At 39.7% G+C, this 20,247-nt stretch overlaps 1 long non-coding RNA gene across 3 annotated transcripts in view; it reads right to left on the bottom strand.

Moving 5' to 3' along the window:
- The window catches only part of LOC144313025 (uncharacterized), a 99,141-nt gene extending 93,884 nt beyond the window's left edge, over positions 1-5,257 (bottom strand). For 2 of the 3 annotated variants that reach the window (XR_013378698.1, XR_013378699.1), the window contains exon 1: positions 1,175-5,257. This is a non-coding gene — a long non-coding RNA (uncharacterized LOC144313025). The remainder of the gene's footprint in view (positions 1-1,174) is intronic. The other variant, XR_013378700.1, reaches the window with a different exon arrangement.
- Between the last annotated feature and the right edge of the window lie 14,990 nt (positions 5,258-20,247).

Below are 20,247 nucleotides of genomic sequence, written 5' to 3'. Positions count from 1 at the left end.
AAAATAAATTACTCTCAGAATCTTGAATAGGCTAATAGGCAACCAGTCTCACCAAGATAAAAACCTGTGTTATTTTTAATACAACAGAATTCTTTCTCCAGAGGCCATTGCTATTATATTTTTAAAAATACTGCCTTTTGAGGTTTATAGCTAGTATGTCATCTTCATTGTTTTATACTATCTGATCTTCATCAGCAGCCCACTGAAGCCAGGAAGAATGTTATTATTATCCCACTCACTGATGATATTACACATACTTATTAATATAGCTTGGGACCAACCATAGTTCTGGAATGAGGGGAGTCCTTAATGCCCCGTGCTGAATCCCACACTGATGCTTTTGTTACTAAATTATGAGGAGGTGGGTGGGAATCTCAAAGGAAGGGGTCAGTTAAAGTAGCTATTCACCAAACAGTACAGAAGGGGTTCAATATTTTAATAGTAATGTGGCTATACCAGTGCATACCAGATGACTATGAGCCCACCTATTTTTGCCAAACATAAAAGAAAGGAAGGAAGGAAAAGGAAGGATAAAGGAAAGAAAGAAGAAATGGCTTTTCTAGGACTATAAAACAGTGAATGGCAGAGCTCGGATTCAAAATTAAGTTTTCAAGAATCCAAATCCTCCACTTTTTTTTCCTGTTATCCATTTTCTTTACTTGTATCTTCTGTTTCACATCCTGTGGCTCATCCTAGTTAGTCAATGACTCAGATCATAGAAAATAATATCGTATTTAGAGACAGAAGATTTACGTTCAAGTCTTACTTCTGCTATTTATTAATTGTGAGACCTTGGGCAATTCACCTGATCCTACAAGGCTGAGCTTCTTCACTGGGGAAATCACAGCAATTATGTCTGCATAGCAGGGCAGCTGAAGAAAAGCTTTGTAAAATACTAAGTCCTATTCAGACATCAGCCATTCACATTATGCACAAATTGGCAGTTTTCATCTTAAAAAACCTGAATGTTGGAACTGGAATTCTTTTTCCAGATGAGAAAACTCAGACTTCTGAGAGATTAAGTTACTTGCCCAAGGTCATACAACTAGTGATGATAGAGCCAGGAATGATTTCAAAGCTCTTGACTTCTAATTCATAGCTTTTAACTGGGTGGCCTCCAAACTCACATCACAGGCTGCCTACAAAGATGGAAATGTGAATGATCCTAACTTACAGTCAGTGCTCTGCTGGCAGACCTTTGTCATCAGCTCCTTCCAAGTCTGCAGGAAGAAGGCCTGCTTCTGGCCCACCATACATCTTATATAGTTCAGGGTATACCTAGCCAATTACTAGGTCATTCCAGCAGCTGCAGGACTGGAATAGCAAAATTATGGAGTTAGGGACAGTATTTCTGCTACAGATATGCAAGATAAAAGATAGCATGGATGGGAACAGAGCCTCCCCCAGAGGGTCTGACTTTCAAGCCCTCATCTGCCACAGGCCAAAGGATCTTGATGCATAGTATGACAACTGAGAAGGAAAAGTTATTCTCAGCTTAGGAAAATCAGGCTAGATTGCCTCAAAAAAGTCAACCCTCACTGAAAAGCATGAGAAAGTCAAATGATATGAATATCCCCAATTCCAGAACTCTAGGCAAACTGAGTAAAGCAACGTGGTTTTGTAAAATCTGTCTTTGCAGTCAGGTAATTTTTGGATTCAGAAACCCAGACATCCACTTACTAGGTCGGGTAGTCATTTGCACTGCCCCCGAAATTTCTTTGTTCGGTCTTCCAGGTATAAGGCTACACTTCCTAGCTTGCCTGTGGTTCGGTGGAGTCATATAATTAATCTTGGCAAATACATCGTGAGAAAAAGGGATGTATGTCACTTCTAGGCCAAGGTTTTATTGGTGATGTGACACTCTCTAGATGTCTTTTCTTCTGGTACAGCAGTATTTGTGATGGTTGCTGCTCAGCAGCCTGGATCCCTAACAACAATAAGCAGGGCCCTCCTGCTGACTCACTGTGAACCTGTGACAGAAACCTTTGTGTTTTAAGTCACTGAGATGTGGAGGTTGTTTACTACTGCAGCAAAATTGTGCCTATCCAAATTGATACATTAGCTATATGAATTTTTTTTAATTTTTATTTTATTTATGATAGGCACACAGTGAGAGAGAGAGAGAGGCAGAGACACAGGCAGAGGGAGAAGCAGGCTCCATGCACCGGGAGCCCGACGTGGGATTCCAGGATCGCGCCCTGGGCCAAAGGCAGGCGCCAAACCGCTGCACCACCCAGGGATCCCAGCTATATGATTTTTAATAAGCTACTTAGCTTCTGAGTTTCTGACTCTTTAAAATAAGGATGCACATCTTTTTAGGATTGTGAGGATTACCAATAGTTTATGTAAAGCACCTCACAGCTCCTAGCACAACTTTTGTCCTTAAGCAATGTTATCTATTACTATTATAAAAGTCAGGGAGAAAAGCAGGTGGAAGCAGGACATCCTTAAGCAAACACACAGCTCTTAAAGTACTCATCCAGCCACCTAGACATAGAGCTTTGCCAGCCAGGTGCTCCAGCTAGGAGGCCCCTGAATGCCTCTGGTCACTTGTTCATTTTTTCACTTTGTAAATATATACTGAGTACCTACTATGTGACAGACACTACTTAGAAACTGGAACTATAAGAGAGACAAAGTCCCAGCTCTAATGGTCTTTACCTAGATCATCTAATGCATTTGAATGGGTATTTTTCGGATTACCTAACTGTACCCTCAGAGAAAACAAAAAGCCTGGAATTTGTTTTTTGTTTTTTTTTTAAGATTTTATTTATTTATTCATGAGAGACACACAGAGAGAGAGAGAGAGAGAGAGAGGGAGAAGCAGGCTCCCTGCAGGAAGCCTGATGTGGGACTAGGTCTCGGGGCTCTGGGATCACGCCCTGAGCTGAAGACAGGCGCTCAACCACTGAGCCACCCAGGCGTCCTGAGCCTGGAATTTGATTCTTTCTATTTTAGAGATTTTTAATTCCCTGGAAATATTTTTGCATATATTAACAGATTCAATTCTCACTGTACTTTGACAGAAACGCAAGGAAACTATTACCATATTACCATTCACAGGTGCAGAAATTACGGCTGGGAAAATTTTGTTTTTATTAACATCAGTGGCAGTGCCAGATCTAGAATCTGCACTCTCAAGGTTCCTCATTAAGGGCCATTTTCTTTTTTTAATCCCAGATTGACAATAAAAACTTGAATCACTATCTTGCCCACGGATACTCCCAGATAACAACTATATTAAAGTACCATAGGTGAAATACAAAAATGGAGTCATTCTGTGATTGTAGTAATAATAAACCGTTACAAATAGGATACTAAACAGAACTATCCTATAACAAATTCTGCCTACTAATGGATTGAATTTCAGGAAGTTCCTACTTCACAACTCCACGTGCAGAAAGAGACCTAAGCACACATTTAATGTAGGTGATTTTACTGCCTTGGTGCAGTATGAAATAAGAAAAGACCAACAAAAATATTTTCTGGTCTCCTGGAGTCTTTATTGTTGGAGTAAATGTCCTAGAAAGCTCGGCCACATCTAGTTGCTCACTAATAGCTCAGCATTTTTAAGCCCATGCCTTAAAAATCCAACATGTCAAGGATCAATTCAAATGCCATCTTTTAGGGCAGTCTGGGTGGCTCGGCGGTGGACTGCCACCTTCAGCCTGGGGCCTGATCCTGGAGTGCCGGATCGAGTCCCCGTCGGGCTCCCTGCATGGAGCCTGCTTCTCCCTCTGCCTGTGTCTCTGCCTCTCTCTGTGTGTCTCTCATGAATAAATAAATAAAATCTTAAAAAAAAAAAAAAATGTCATCTTTTACGGAGACGCTCAGTAGTTGAGCATCTGCCTTGGGCTCAGGGCGTGATCTGGGGTCCAGGGATGGAGTTCTACATCAAGCTCCCTGCGAGGAGCCCGCTTCTCCCTCAAAGTCTCTGCTTCTCTCTTTGTGTCATAAATAAATGAATGAATCAATAAATTTTTAAGTCTTTTTTTATGAATACTTCCTTAATTGCCTTATCAAAAGTGATATCCTAGCATCCCTCATTTGTATCTTAATCTGGTTTCTACTGTAACCTAAAGTCATATCCAGATGACCGTGAAACAGACTGAGCTGCTGGCTGCATACAGGGAAGTGACGGAAAAGAAGATGAGAAATACAGATCGAGGTGAACAGTGGAGGCCTCTGAATGCCAGACTAAAAAGTTAGATTTTCCTCTATAGGCAGACGTAGCTCCTGGGAAATTTGGAGTATTTACAAAATAGAATCCTACAATCACTGATCTACTCAAAGAAAGGGAGGTCGAAGAGAAATCAGGGTTTCAATCATGTGAGAGTCTAGAAACAGTTCCTTTGGTCTTGATATTTTTCGATCCACATTGGAGTAGCTGGATTTGTTTCAAATCTGATAAACACGCTGCAACTGAACCCCGGAATCGAGACCCGGGAAACCGCGTGCGCCGTGCCCTCATCTGTGAACCCCTGCGGGAATCCTCCTAGATCGCTACTGCCAAGGAAAATACCCCCTGCTGCTTTCCCAGGAGCTCAGAGAACTGCGAAACAGGAGTAGTCTCTCCGCAAAGCTAAGAAGTTGAATTCAGGGACGGCCGGGTGGCTCAGTGGTTGGCGTCGGCCTTCAGCTCCAGTCGCCATCCTGGGGTCGCGAGATCGAGTCCCGCATCCGGCTCCCTGCGCGGAGCCTGCTTCTCCCTCTGCCTCTGTGTGTGTCTGTGTGTGTCTCATGAATAAAAGAACCTTAAAAAAAAAAAAGAAGAAGAAGAAGAAGAAGTTGAATTCACCACATACTGAGTGGCCTGGGAGAGGGAGTTTTACACAGACGTCCTTGTCCTCATCCCCAGGGGACCCTGGGCTGTTCGGCCGGCACACCCGTCACTCACGGCGACCAGCATCCCGACACCGTCCCGAGTCGGGCGTGCAATTCTGAGGCAATTCTGAGGCGCTCGCTTGCTCGCGTTTAGACGCACGGACTGCTGTGGCGGAGCGCGGCTCTCGGCATGTCCCAAGGGAAACAATGACGGCTCCGCTCCAGCAGCACCGACTCCAACTCACCGGCGGGGCGGGCTGGGCCCCTTCACGTGCCATCTCGCGGGGGGCCCGTCCCGACGGCGGCCGTCGCTCCAAGCCAACCCGCCGTCGCTACCCCGGCAGCACCCCGCGGCGCCGCGCCTCTCAGCCAAACGGCCGCCATCTTGCTCGCCGGCGCGGGTTCCCGGAGCCACTGGCGTGGGCGGCGTGCGCCTCTCTGTCCCTCGGTCATCCAGCGCCCTCTATGGTGCACCCCGGGGACCGCACCCGCCTGCCGGCCCCGCCCCTCGCGCCCCGCGCTCCCCGCCGCGGGCAGGGCGCCGGCCTTCGCCCACCGCGTGTCGCGCGCTCCCTGTGGTAGCCGCCTCCAGACTTCTTAGATTTACTCCCGAAAGATGGAAAGTTAAGCACCCATTCACGCGTTTTTAACTTCTATCCTTCAAAATTTCCCATCGTCAATTTCGATCATGGGCAGCCCGGCTGGCGCAGCGGTTTAGCGCCCCCTTCTGCCCAGGGCGTGACCCTGGGGACCGGGGATCGAGTCCCGCGTCCGGCTCCCTGCACGGAGCCTGCTTCTCCCTCTGCCTGTGTCTCTGCCTCTGTCTCTCTCTGTGTCTCTCATGGACAGATAAATAAAATCCTAAAAATAAATAAAATCTTAAAGATAAATTTCAATCATTTCAAAGGGTGATATTTCCAGTGCATTGTAAATAGTGACGTTTAAAACCAAAACGATCCAAAAAATAAATAAATAAAACCAAAACGATTGCATCTCATCTCTTTATAAATCTGTCCAATGAAGTCTAAATACCACATTGATTTGATATCCGTCCATATGAAAATCAGTAAAATGAACACTTCTTTCATCATGTATTTTACACTGTGTTTTGTTTTCTGTTTTGTTTGAGAGCTAGAGAGCAGGAGCAGGGGAGGTTGGGTGGGGAAGAAAGATCCAGAGAAAATCTTAGGCAGGCTCCCTGCCTGGCCTGCAGCTGCATCTCAGGACTTGAGCAGAAACCAAGAGTTGATGCTTCACCCACTGAGCTACCCAAGCACCCACACTGTTGCTTTTTCAGTCATCAAAAAGAATGCCCTCATAGAATCTGTCCAGAGATATATATCTCTATGCTTTACTGACCCCCCATCATAGTTCTCTACAACAAAAACATGTTATTCAAATATGTATTTGTTTTTAATTTTGTATATCCATAATTCTTTTGTTTATGATTTCTTCTAGATTGAGTTCCCCATTAAAATTACGAGCACAAGACTGTTCCAAACAACATATATTACAAAATTTGATAATTCTTGAATAAAAGAGTGAAATTTTACTAGTCATATCTTTTAATAATATGTAAACATAATATATATTACGTATTATATATTATACATATATGCATTACAAAATATATATTGTGTATTTTACAAATACCTCACAGGAAATGTAGAGCTGAAGTTGCAATAGGAAGGCCATCAGAGCAATGACAGTCTTTTTCGAGGTGCAGAAGGCAGTGGCAACCTCTTTGATTTCTAACAAAACCCTTCAGTGCATATGGGAGAAAGTCCCAATTCCAGCCAGTGATTTGAAAACCTCCCAAATGGAGCCTAAACTTCTCTTTCTAGATTTTTTTTTTTTATTGCACTTTCCTTTACCACATGCTCTCTTTTTCTGCCAACACATGTTTTTCTCATTTCTGTTTTCTGCTTAAATGAGAACCTCTCCCCAGGCAATGCAGTATTCAGACTCAGTAAAATTCAGAAATGCTGGGAGGTATGCCTTTCTTTTGTCAAGTGGTGGAAAGGTGACTGTGAAAGGAAAGTTGGGAAAGAGAACTAGAATGACATCCAACTCAGGCTGATCAATTTTAGGACAAAGTAAATGCGGAGCTTTAGGATTTAGAAACGTGTTCCTTACATCTCTCTCACCCACTCAACCCCTCCCAGGAGTTTCTATGCACCCTAGGGGTATAAGTAATCCAGTTTGTTGACAGCTGATCTAAATAGAGGGTAGATATTTGGATTTCAAACGGCTCAACTGATAGGCATTTCCTGGAAACAAAGTACAAATAAACAGGCAGAAAAGAGAAATAAGTCCTTATTGAGACCAGACTTTGAGTCAGGCACTGGGCTAGGTGCTTTCACATGCAACTAACCGATCTCAGTCCATGCATAACTTTGATAGAAAGATGGAGCATGTGTGAGCTTCCTCCACAGCACTGGCATGCAAACACTATCACATGCCTTTAATTTTTTAATTCAAATCAAATTTGGCTTAGCCTCACCTGAGATAGCTAAAACCCAGCCACCACTTACTTTCCTCTCTAGGGCAATCCCTGATTTCCAAACAAAAGCTCTGGGTGATGATGGTCTCAGCAGAGGGGAATGCCTAATACACAAAGAAACTTAATTCCCTTAGGAATCAGGCAGCACAGAACTGGATATAGTGCATGTGGAATGTGCCAAAGAAAGGGGAAATTATTTTTTGAACCTCCTATCTTTCTATAACATTGAAACCAAACAAGAGGGGAGCCTGGGTGGCTCAGTGGTTGGGCATCTGCCTTTGGCTCAGGGTGTGATCCCAGGGTACTGGGATGGAGTTCTGCATGGGGCTCCCCATGGTGAGCCTGCTTCTCCCTCTGCCTATGTTTCTGCCTCTCTCTGGTGTCTTTTAGGAATAAATAAGTCTTTTTAAAGAAATGAAAAGAAACCAAACAAGATGGCAGTTAACATCTGAGTAAAACTTCTAGTGGCCTAGCTTCTATTATCCACACTATAGAGGTGAGGTGAGAAAACAAATTCAGGGAGTTTAAGCAATTTGCCTAAAGGCAGACAGCTAGGAAGGGCTATTGATTTAAAATGGCCTTGCTCCAGTTTTAGTTATTCCACTAATTAGATACAGGCATATTTACATTTTGCCCATCCACCCACCCCTCCCCCCACCACCCTGCGATTCCTCTGCAGTTGTCACACATGAGTTTGGAAACAAGACAGGCCTTCTCAGTGGACATATGTAGATATACCTATAAGTGAAACACTGGAGCCTTGGTGAGATTTACTGCTCAAAATAAGATATAAATGAGATGCTTGTGTGCCAAGTGTCCTCCACTTTTCTTGCTTCTTCCATGGACATCTGTGCTTTTGGTTGGCAGAACAGTCACTTGATCGCACTGGGATCATTCCACTGGAAAACTTAAAGCCAAATGGCAATCCAGTCTTTTCCTTTCTGATTCTGTTAGCATTCATAGCACAAACAACACAATTGACCACTACCAGGTACCCAGAGCCCCCACAGTCTGGCTCTGTGGTGTTCTTTAATCAGTCTCTCCTCTTCAAACCTCTAATGAAAGATCTCTTGAGCCTTTCTACCCTCCACCTGAGCTTAGGGTGGAGTCCTCAGACAATAATCCAGGTTCAGTGTTGAGCCAATACCTGATTATCTTCTAATCAGCTCCCATACCAGGGTCAGAGGGAAATATTCTGTAGCCACAGAATTCAATCATTTTTAAGATTTAAGACTTTTAATACATAGTCCCAGAGAGAAAAATCTCATCAATGACTTCCTTTCTACTATTTCAATTCAAATATATTTTTAAACCATTTCTATTTGCTTGATGCCATAGGGTCTATAAAAATAAAATGCTTGCAATAGAGCTGAGGATCTAAAATGTTTAAGAGGAAGCAACTTAGTTTCTTAGTAACAGAAACGGAATTTTCGCTCTGCTTATAATCCTGTGTGTTGGCCCAAAAGGAGAGCATTTGGTAAAGGAAAGTGCAGTAAAAAATGTAGAAAGGGAAGTTAAGGCTCAATCTGGGAGATTTTCAAATCCCTGGCTGAAGAGTTAGACCTTTCTCCTATATGTACTGAAGAGTCTTTGTAGAAAGCAGAGAGGTTGCCACTGCCTCTGTACCTTGTAAAAAAGACTGTTATAACTGATGACCTTCCTAGTGCAATTTCACCCCTACATTTCCTATGGGGCATTTGGTAAAATACATCATAAGAAAACTCTGTCACTAAGGCTAGGAGACAGATAGGTCTGTGTTTGTGTATGTGTGTATCTTTGCCTGGAGGGAAGCTTCAGAGTTACTGCAAAAAAAAAAAAAAAAAAATCAGAAAATTCATATGTGCAAACTGCACTATCTGTAAAATACATAAATAATATCTCACATATACAAGTACTACGATTTGTAAAATGTATATAGATATAAATACTGTTGGGATTAATAAAATATAAATTAATCTAAATACATGGACTAAATTTAGAATCACTACTGTTACATATTTCCTCAGTCTGATTCAACTAATCTCATGTAAGGCTTGGTGAGTCCTTTGTTATTAGAAAGGAGTCTTCATCCTCTGGAATCTTGATAATCACTATGCCAAGAAAAATTCTTCAACTCGGAATCTGATGAGTCATCATTATCCCAGAACATGAACACACACATTGAAGGAAACAAACTCCTTCTCTGAAATTGTCAGTGGGAGAATCTTCACAAGAAGATATAGCCAGACCTATCAGCCACAAATCTTAAGGTCGAGGATTCATCTTCTTCTTAAGGAAGGTAGGTAAAGAGTAACTGAGTAGTATTATAATAGTATTGTAGGATGACAGATGGTAGATGACAGATGGACTTGTAATAAGCATAGCATAACAAATAGAGTTGTTGAATCACTATTATGTACGCCTGAAATTAATATAACACTATGTGTCAACTATACTGCAATACAAAGAAAGAACAATTGGGAAACTATTGGATAATTATCTCACTAATTAATGGGAGACAGAAAAGTAAGAGGGAATATGAGCCCCACCACTATGGCAGGTTGATTGCATTAATAACCCTGATTTTCCACCTGTCAGGCCCTTACAGGTCTGGTCACGTGCCTTGCTTTGCCCAACAGTATATTAGCAGACATGCCATAAGCAGATGCTTGAAGACCACTTCCATGTTTTTGCTTAATGCTCTTGCCCTCTGCTATGCCATCAGATGGGCATGCCTAGGCTAGAATGCTGGAAGATGAGCAAGAAGTGGAACAAAGAAAATTCCAAGTCATCCCAGCCAAGTCATTCTCAATTAGCCAATGACCAGCCAAACCGCCAAACCGCCAAACCTGTGGCATGTGAGCAAGCCTCGCCAAGATCAACAGAGCCACAGAGTCATCCCAGAGCTGGCCACAAGAGTGAGACGAGCTAAGGGAAGCTAAATCCATATTAGATTAGCTGAACCTCACAGACTCACGTGCAAAACAAATGTTTGCTACTATATGCCATTGAAGCTTTGTGGTTATTTGCTATGCAGTATTATCACAGTGATTGATAACTGAAACTACCACTTACCAGTTCTGTAACCTTCAACTATAAAGTGAAAGTATAAAGGTACTTACTTCAAAGATTAGCATAAGCATTAATTGAGACCATATGCATGAAATTCTTAATACTGTGTTTGGCATATAGAGAGCTTACACTCTAAAAGTAGTTAGTGATATACAGAGAATGAGATAGTAAGAGTGAAAATGAATGAGAGAAGGAATGTGGGAAGAGAGAATGAATTCCTGCTATCCTCTCTACCTTGACCTCAGGGGGGCATTTCTGGTTTTTGGCACAAATGGCAGAGTGTGACCAAGATCAATTTTAAGCACTTTAATAAAACTTCGCTGAAGTTCTCAGATCACAAAGGGGAATTAGAGTAAAATGAAGCAAGATGCTCTGTCTTGCAGAGTATCTTCAGCTGTGTTTTCCAACATACCTTTTGTGAGAGTACTGCTTGATATGCACCCTCTACCTCCAGATAGAAGAATTTTTCCTCACCACTCAGTAAGGACCTTGAATCCATCTCAAAGTCCAGACTCATGGGGGCACCTGAGTGACTCAGGCAATTAAACATCTGACTTTGGCCTAGGTCATGATCTCAGGGTCCTGGGATTGAGCCCCATATCAGGCTCCCCACTCAGGGAGACTCTGCTTCTCCCTCTCCTTCCACCCCTCTCCCCCGCTTGTGTGTGCTCTCTCTCTCCTTTCAAATAAATCGAGAAAGTCTCTAAAAACAAAAACAAAAATTCTAGACTCACAAAGAAGTAGACTTAAAAGAAGCAGATGTTTTCTCCGTGTCTAAGAGTTGCCTCTCCAAAATTAGGAGAATCAGTGTCCTATCAGAAAATGGTCCCTTCTGTAGATGATGTACACAGAGACCCATCCCCCTTTAGAGGGGATCTCATTACCTAGTCATGATAAAGTGGCCTTAACAAAATAACCACGTCAGAACACAATACAATAGTTTCTGTACCTGTCCAAGATATGTGAACAGGCAGGGCACATTGGGGAGATGAGCTCACGGATAGAAAACAAAACAATGCTGACAGAGTATTTGTCCATTATATGTTCTACCTGCAATGCCAGATCCCCCTCTCTCCCTACTATTTCCATTGTTCCAATTCCAACTCATGCTTCAAAGCCATCCCATTTGGCCTCTTCTCTGAAGTTTTCTCTGATCATCATCCCAGTTCAAATTCCTGCAGGCATTTGTCCATATAGTAATCACATAGAAGAGGGGGGAAATAGAACTCTCACGATCAGAATCCCAGCAATGCCACTCATCAGTAGTGGAATCTTTGGCAAGTTGTTTAATCTATCCGACCTCAGTTTCCTTATCTAAAAATAGAGATGGTAATAGCACTTGCTTTGAATAATGCTGAAGTAGTCTGTTAAAGTACTTGGTAAGGCCTGGCATATGGCAGATGTTCAAGAAATGTTATATATTATTATTATTATTATTATTGAAATAATTATTTTGTAGTAGGTGATGATAGTAGCATAATATTTGCCACATAGTAGCAAAATATGTTATTCTTATTAATTAGTAATCACTTTATATTCTATATTTTTTACTTTTCCTAAGGATTCTTAATTCACATTAAGAACTTCTTTTATAGTGAGTCCCTTACCCATCTTATCCCCTGAGTGAGATTCCAGATTCTTGAAGACACATTGTTCCAAAACAATTTATCTGTGGATGGCAGAGAAATTTGAGGTATTAGAGTTTTAGTGTTATTTGCTCTCTGGTCAGAAATTGCTAACCTCCCTACTAATGAAAGAAATACTACCATTATATGCAAGTCCAGCTGTGCTGCTTTATAGGCTAAGTGCATTTGGGGTAGGAGGGACACGTGGTCTCTTTTGCCCTTAGCATCCAGAAAGAATTAATGTATCAGATCTCCAGCATTCCCTAGGCAGGCCAGACAGACAGACAGCCTGGAAAGAGACTATATAAGTTGTGACTGGGAAAACAAGATCTTTCTGCAGTGTTAATAAATATGGCAAACCCCAGATAGCCTGGGTGCCTAGGTCCTAGGCAGAATTTGATTTAGGATTTCATTTTTCCAAAAAAAAAAAAAAAAAAGGATTTCATTTTTCCCAGTGATTCGTAATTGTCATGGTCCTAACACCTGTCACCAGAAAAAGGCAAAATGAGTGTAATCACCAGAGCAGTTGCCTCAGGAATACATTCTTTCAGCAATTTGGTTGGAGCAAGCTCAAGAATGTAAGTAATGAGTTGATTTCAAATGTGAAGTGACCAGAGTTGGCTTAAATACTGAGTTCTCTGAATTTACAGAAGAAAAGAAGGGAGAGAGAGTTATTTTATTATTAACAACAGCAGGAAATCAAGTTATTGAAGACTCGTTTAGTAATGGATAAAATCAGCTCTGATACCAACATTTGTGGTCTGCCTGAACCTATGAAAAAAAATTATTGGATTCCCCAAAAGAGCAATTAGTGATGGGGTTGGCCAGATAAAAAGATGAGAATTAATGGCCAAAAGAATAATTATCTGGGATTACACCCACCTTTTTAAAATAAAGCCAGACAAAAAGATGCCTAAGCAAGGAAAGGGTCTTTAGATGGTAGGGTGATGGTTACCAGTTGACAGTAGTATGCTGGTAATATTATTTTCTTGTTGTCCATGTTATTAAATTCCTTAAAGTTCATATAGGGAGGGCATCTAGATGAAATGAAAACCACAAATCAATGTAGTCATCTTGTTCCTAAACCATCAACTTTGAAATTCCTGTTGCTGATGGCCCAGTATTTTTGAAATCATTTTAGCAAATCAAACTATAATAGAATCTGACTCTAGTTTTGATATTTAATCTGTAACAACTTTTAAGCCTTACCTCTCCTGCTTCCCCTTTTACTCCACACCTGAGCAAGCCATAAGGCCCACATATTTTTTTCTTCTGGTACCAGCAGAACATTCAAACCATGGAAATAATGGCCAGAAGTAACACATATCCTGGCCCCACCCCCACATCCCAAGGTAACTTGTCTCTCCTCTCACTCAAGCCATTCCAGACCGGCTTGAGTATCTGCCCTATTCTCCCTCTGGAAGAAAAGAAATGAAAGGCATACGAATTGAAAAGAAAACTTAAAACTGTCTTTGTTTAACTAGCACACTAGAGGCACCTGGGTGGCTCCGTGGTTGAGCATCTGCCTTTGGCTCAGGCCATGATCCCAGAGTCCTGGGATCAAGTCCTGAATCGGGCTCCACGCAGGAAGCCTGCTTCTTCTCCCTCTGCTTGTGTCTCTGCCTCTCTCTATGTGTCTCTCATGAATAAATAAATAAAATCTTTAAAAATAAATAAATAAAGCACAACTATAAGAAATTCTAAGGAATCTAAAAAAAACTAAACTAGTATGTGAATTTAACAAGTTTGCAGTTTATGGAGTCAATATTTTAAAAATCAATTGTATTTCTATCAACCAGCAACAAATGTAAATGGAAACTTTTAAAATTATCATTTATAAAAACATCAAATCATAGGATTTTTAGGTATAAACCTAACAAAATATATGCATGGTCTGTACACAGAAAACTATAAAACATAACTAAAATCTTTTAAAGACATAAATTGAGAGATATCCTACACTGTGGATCAGAATACTCAATATTGTTAAGATGTCAATTCCCTCCAAAATAATTTATAGGTTCAATGAAATTCCAGTCAAAAATCCAAGCAGACACCTTTTAGAAACTGACAAGCTGATCCACAAAAGTATATAGAAATACAAAGGAACTGAAATAACCAAAATAATTTTGAAAAAAAGAATAAAGTTAATTTCAGGACTTACTATAAAGCTACAGTAAACAAGAAAGATTGATATTGGCATAAAGTTAAACATACAGATCAAAGGAACAGAATTAAAATTTTATAAACAGACTGTCATCTAAAGAGCCAATTGATTTTCAACAAATGTTCCAAGGCAAATCAGTGAGGTAAAGGAAATCTTTTCAACAAATGCTGCTGAAATAACTGAATATCCATATGCAAAAAAAAAAAAACTCTTTATGTTCTCCAATATGCAAAAATTAACTTGAAATGGATTGTAGAATCAAACATAGTTTTAACAGAAGCTAAAAGTATAAAATTTCCAGAAGAGGCCATATGAGAAAATCTTTGTGACCTTTGGTTAGTCAAAGTCTTTAAAATTGGATACAAAAAGCATAAAATATTTAAAAATAGAAAAATTGGATCTCATTAAAATTGAAAATGTTTGCCCTTCCAAAGACACTGTTAAGAAAGTGAAAAGGAGGGGATCCCTGAGTGGTTTAGCACCTGCCTTCAGCCTGGGGCGTGATCCTGGAGTCCGGGAATTGAGTCTCGCATTGGGCTCCCTGCATGGAGCCTGCTTCTCCCTCTGCCTGTGTCTCTGCCTCTTTGTCTCTCTCTCTCTCTCTCATCCTGTCTCTCATAAATAAATAAAATCTTAAAAAGAGAAAAGGCAAACCACAAACTATTATGTGAACAGATAGTAGCAAAACATATATCTAATGAAGGACTTTTACCCAAATTATATTTTTTAAAATGCTTTGAAATACATTAGGAAGAAAATAACAACAAAAGGAACAAAATTTTGCATAGACACTTTACCAAAGGAAATAATATGAATGGCAAAAAAGTCTCAACATCATTAGTCATCAGGGAAATGGAATTAAAACAATACTTGAGGGGCACCTGGGTGGCTTAATCAGTTAAGCATCCTACTCTTGGTTTGAGCTCAGGTTATGATCTCATGGGTCCTGAGATCTAGCCCCCCAAGGACCGGCTCTGCACTCAATGGGTAGTCTGCTTAAAAGTGTATCTCCCTCTGCACCTCCCCCTACTCTCTCTCTCCCTCTCCTCTCTCTCTCTCCCTCTTTCTCTCTCTCTCTCTCTAAAAATGAATAAACTTTAAAAATAAATAAATAAAACCATAATTGATTATACCACTGAGACTCTAGAACTCCTAAAATCAAAAAGAGTGATAACCCAAAGATTGGCAAGGACATCGGGCAACTGAAATGCTCACAAATTTGGATTTCTTAAAAAGTTAAGCATGCATGTGACCCAGCAACTAAGATTTTAAATATTTACTCAGGGCAGCCCTGGTGGCTCAGCGGTTTGGCGCCGCCTGCAGCCCAGGGCGTGATCCTGGAGACCCGGGATGGAGTCCCAAGTCGGGCTCCCTGCATGGAGCCTGCTTCTCCCTCTGCCTGTGTCTCTGCCTCTCTCTCTGTCTCCCATAAATAAATAAAAATCATAAATAAATAAATATTTATGCAATAAAAGTGAAAATACATGCTTACATGAAAACTTGTGCTCATGTATTCATGGCAGATTTACTCATAATAGCTAAAAATAGTGGGAGAAAAACAAATATTCATCATATAGTAAATGGAATAAATATTTTGTGATGTACTTCGTGCAGTAGAATATTACTCAGCACTAAAAGAAATGACTACCAATAAACATGCATGAATGATTCTCTAAAGCACTTTGCTAAGTAACAAAAGTCAGACCAAAAAACAAAACAAACAGAAACATCTACATACTGTATGACCTCATTTACATAAAATTCTAGAAAAGGCGGAACTATAGTGTAAGAAAGCAAGGCAGTGGTTAATGGAGCCAAGGAATGGGGCAAGGGGAAGGATTGCAAATGACATAGAACTTTTTCAAGTGATAGAAAGGTTCAGTATCACGGTTATGATAGTTGTTACACAACTGTAGATATTTGTCAGATTTCATCAAATTGTGCATTTCATCCCATTAAATTGTGCATTTCATCCCATTAATTCTCTCCTAAAAATCTATTCTAAGGAGAAATCGTTGATATGTGGAAAAATAAGCCAAATCGTATTTATTGCATTTTTAAAATAATGGGGTAATGTCCAATTGCAAGAAATTTAATATTTAATTTCCAAAATCGAAACCACTGCACTCTCCAACATTCAGACCATGATCATGTTACTTTATTTGAGATACTGAACCCACTTTCTTTGCTCATCATCATTTTCTCTCAGAAGATCCGTGATCCCTGACTGCCACTTTATCCCTCATCCCGGTACATCAGACAAGTAAATATATTGATATTTGAACTTCAGTTGTGGATTAAATTCAATTTTCCTTCTACAACAAGTCAAAGATGCACCTAGATAATTGCCTCAGCGTCCTTGAACTGCAAATCCAAGGACAATCTCCAGAGGTCCTCTGGAAATTCCACGATAGAAAACAACCTGCTGAAGGGAATGAGCACTTCTAAAAGGTATCCCCGGTGCCTGACATACAGAAGATGCTTAGTAGTATTTGTTAATTGTTTACTAGATATACTGAGAGTAAAAGCATGAGCAAAAGATTGTTTGGGCTGGTTATTGCCCTGACTTAATCTGGGAGGACTTCCTGAAAGAACTGGAATTCTCTGGATTAAAAGGAATGTCTACACCCTGCCTCCACCCTTGTTACTGTTATATTTGGAGTAATTCCAAAACAGAAATGTTTTCTGCTGGTCTCTAGGATGCTTTCCATCTCATCAGCTGGGATATCTATAGCCCAAACCTATTTCCAATGTTTTCTACCAAACTTTCCAGTAGTGCTGAGGAGGGCTGAGCAAATCAAGCAATGAGCAGTTTGGTCCAAATTCTCCCACTCTTTTTCAATATTTTGGATTCACTAAAACCCCAATCATATTCCTACCTGGCAGTTTTCTATGTTATTTTTCAAACCCAGTGGATTTTCAACAAAACTGAATCGCTGTTTCAAATCTGTTTGTGTTCTATTCCATCCTAACTCAACTTTGCCAGAACCATCCAGTATTTCTACTTAGAAGCCTCCAAAGTTTTATATAAGCCTAAGGAAAGGATAGCAGGGAATTACAATTTACACTTGACCAAACTAAGAGTTTAAAAACCAAATGTGAATAGAGACTGTAGTATAATAAAATCCAAATTATAAATTTTGATTTAGGGTGTAGAAAAATGAATGCATACCTAGGAGTGGGATATTGAGTCCAAAATCTGCTTTTATGGTTTGCTTGATTAAGGCAGGTCACTTAAACTTTCTGAGAAACCTCAGTTTCCCCCTTTATTGTCTAGGAGAACTTGTTTCTTTTATTTGGGTCACTAAGTTCCTTTCAACTCTAGTATTCTATGATTTTATAATGTTCTCTTACAGATGCTTAAGGGAGGCAGTCATTTGGCAAGATGCTTCCCCAGTTCCTGCCTTGTGTCATTGCTTGTCAGTGTGTGCAACAACTGTAAATAACCCAGGGGTTGCAAGAAAAGTACGTGTTGGATCAAGCTGATATGTCTGCTCTTTGCCTTTTGGAGAGGACAGAGGAGTTCCTATGGAACTCTAATCCTGACAAATAAAGTGACACATGTACTAATAAGTTCGCAATGTGCTACATAATCTTCTTTTGAGTTTCACTCAGAATATCAAAGGCTCTAAGAAGTTCCACACACAATAAATTGTGCTTTTGTTATTGGCTAGGAATGCTGAGCCCTTTATTTGTCTATAAAGATTCTCCATCTTTCCTGATCCCAAACTTCCTCTTCGACTTATACCCCCAGACCACTCCCACCAGTCAAAAATAATCTCTCCTCCGCTAAACTAGATCTTTATTTGCATCTGTCTCATAAACTTTTTAATTTGTTTTCTATATTATTGATATATATATAGATATGTCTTATCTTTCCTGATTGCCTGTACCTTGCTAGAGAACAGAGTCTTCATTCTTCAATTTTTTATCTACAATAGAAGACTTCGTACATGTGGTCTATCTATGCATATTTGGTTGAATGGATCAGTCTAGGAGCTATCATCTTCTAAATATACGTACCTTCAGTTGGCAAATAACAATGGAATCACAAATTCTCAAATAGTTAAAAGTTCTCAAAGTTGTAAAAATGACAATATTAACACTACAGGTATAAGCACCAAATGTTACTTCACTGATTCAATTACAGAAAAACTGGATATCATCACTCTTGCATCTTCAGATCTGGAAGTGTGCTTCCTAGTCATGCAATTTAAGGTACCTAAATTGACTTCAGAGGGAAATGTTGATTTCAGGGAATTCGTTATAAAAGGATTATATTATTATTTGTGAATAGCATTGTGTGGGTTTAATATTCAAAGAACTAAGATATTAAAGGCTTTGGTGTCATGTCTTATTTGTTAGAATAGTGATTGTGCTAGTTAATTTTACATTGTAATTATTTAAAAATTACCAAAGAAGAGGTAATAAATGATCAATTATGAATCAATTTTAGTTTCATAAAATATACCCAATATTAAAACCAGACTGACAGAATTAAGCAAATTTATGAAGGATGTGAGTATTGATCCCTAGGAGACAAATATGAATAAGATATAATCTCTATCCTTAATAGGTGTATCATATAGTAGGGTATCTCAACCTTGGCACTATTGACATTTTGGACCAAATAGTTCTTTGCTGTATGAGGCTGTCATTACTAAATATACCTGCTGAGAGACAAAACTGCCCCAGTGGGTAACTTTTGCCATGCAGGAAGAGATACTTGGCTGAACAGGGTTTCAGAGTCATCTTCTGACCACCAATTTTCATTTTACCATGCTATTAGATATAGGAAATGTAGAAACCTTGGATAATTGTAGACCACATCTAAAAACCAACAATAAATGTTTGATATTAGTTCCTTCATCTGTAGAAGAATAGAATGAAAATAAAAATATTTGTACTTTCTGGGGCTTAAATACATCATAAATAATTCATTTATTGAATTCTTCTTTGCATACAGCAGCCAGCTAAGCATATTTAAGATAAAAGGGTCTGATATGGTTCCATGTGCAATAGAAATCTACTTGAACAACAGAAGTAATAGAATTAAACAAATGGCATCTTAGAGATGATCTACATATTCCTCTGTTTTGTTTTTTTGTTTTTTGTTTTTTTTTCTTTTTTTTTTTTCCTCTGTTTTTCATATGAGAAAACTAGATCCAGAAAAATAAAAAAGGTGATATGACTTAAGGACATCTGCCTAGTAAATGAACTTGGGCTAAAACATAAATGGCTCGATTCCAAGTCAATAACTTAGATAAATACCAAATATTAGCTAACTGCTAAATAATGTAAGACAGGTTACAAATTTGAAAGGTGAGCAGAGTAAAAGGAAACTGAATAAGGACTGGAATAGTCTGAAAAGGCAACAAAGAAGAGGAGGGACTCAAGGCAGGCCTTGAAGATCACAGGTGGCTTCAGGAAAGTGATTGGAATGGCTATGGTAGCTTTCCCACGGCCTTGGTGCCAAGCTGGGAATGACATGAGAGGAGATAGAGAGGCAAGAAAGCATCTTATATGAGCCAGGAACTGAGTTCATGAAGGGAAAGAATAAAAATAAGATTTGGGATAGTTTTCAAAATCATTCTGAGGAATCCCAGATTACCTTCTTTTCTGGATATTGTTGCCACTTTTGTTCTTCAATCTGCAAGTGCAAAATATCCTACTGGCTCACAGAGGGCCTTTGAGAGCAGCTTTGCTAGAGGTGAAAGATAACCCCAAGTTTTCAGGCACTCTTGGAGCCGCTAGCCTCAAAAGCCATCATCTTTATGATTCAATTTATGAATTCAAAAAATTTTCACACACCAAAGTGCTAGGAACAAAAACAATCTTTGTGTTTCTAAAACTAAAAATTTCATCACTTCTTTCCCTTTAGTATTTGATCTTGAATATTAAATGGGCTTGATTCTTTTTGTCTTACACAAATTAAATTTTCCCTGTGTATCAAGGGATGAGTCTGGCATCAATGAATGGATTAAGTAAATCATAAGAAAAGTGAATCTGATTATATGGCTCAAAAATTGAATTAAATAAATAAATAAACCCAAAGCATGAAAATTTCATCAAAACCT

The sequence above is a fragment of the Canis aureus genome, chromosome 4, assembly GCF_053574225.1.
Source record: "Canis aureus isolate CA01 chromosome 4, VMU_Caureus_v.1.0, whole genome shotgun sequence".
In the NCBI taxonomy this organism is placed as follows: domain Eukaryota; kingdom Metazoa; phylum Chordata; class Mammalia; order Carnivora; family Canidae; genus Canis; species Canis aureus.
Note: the sequence above shows the minus strand (reverse complement) of the source record. Positions and strands in the feature narration are given on the sequence as shown.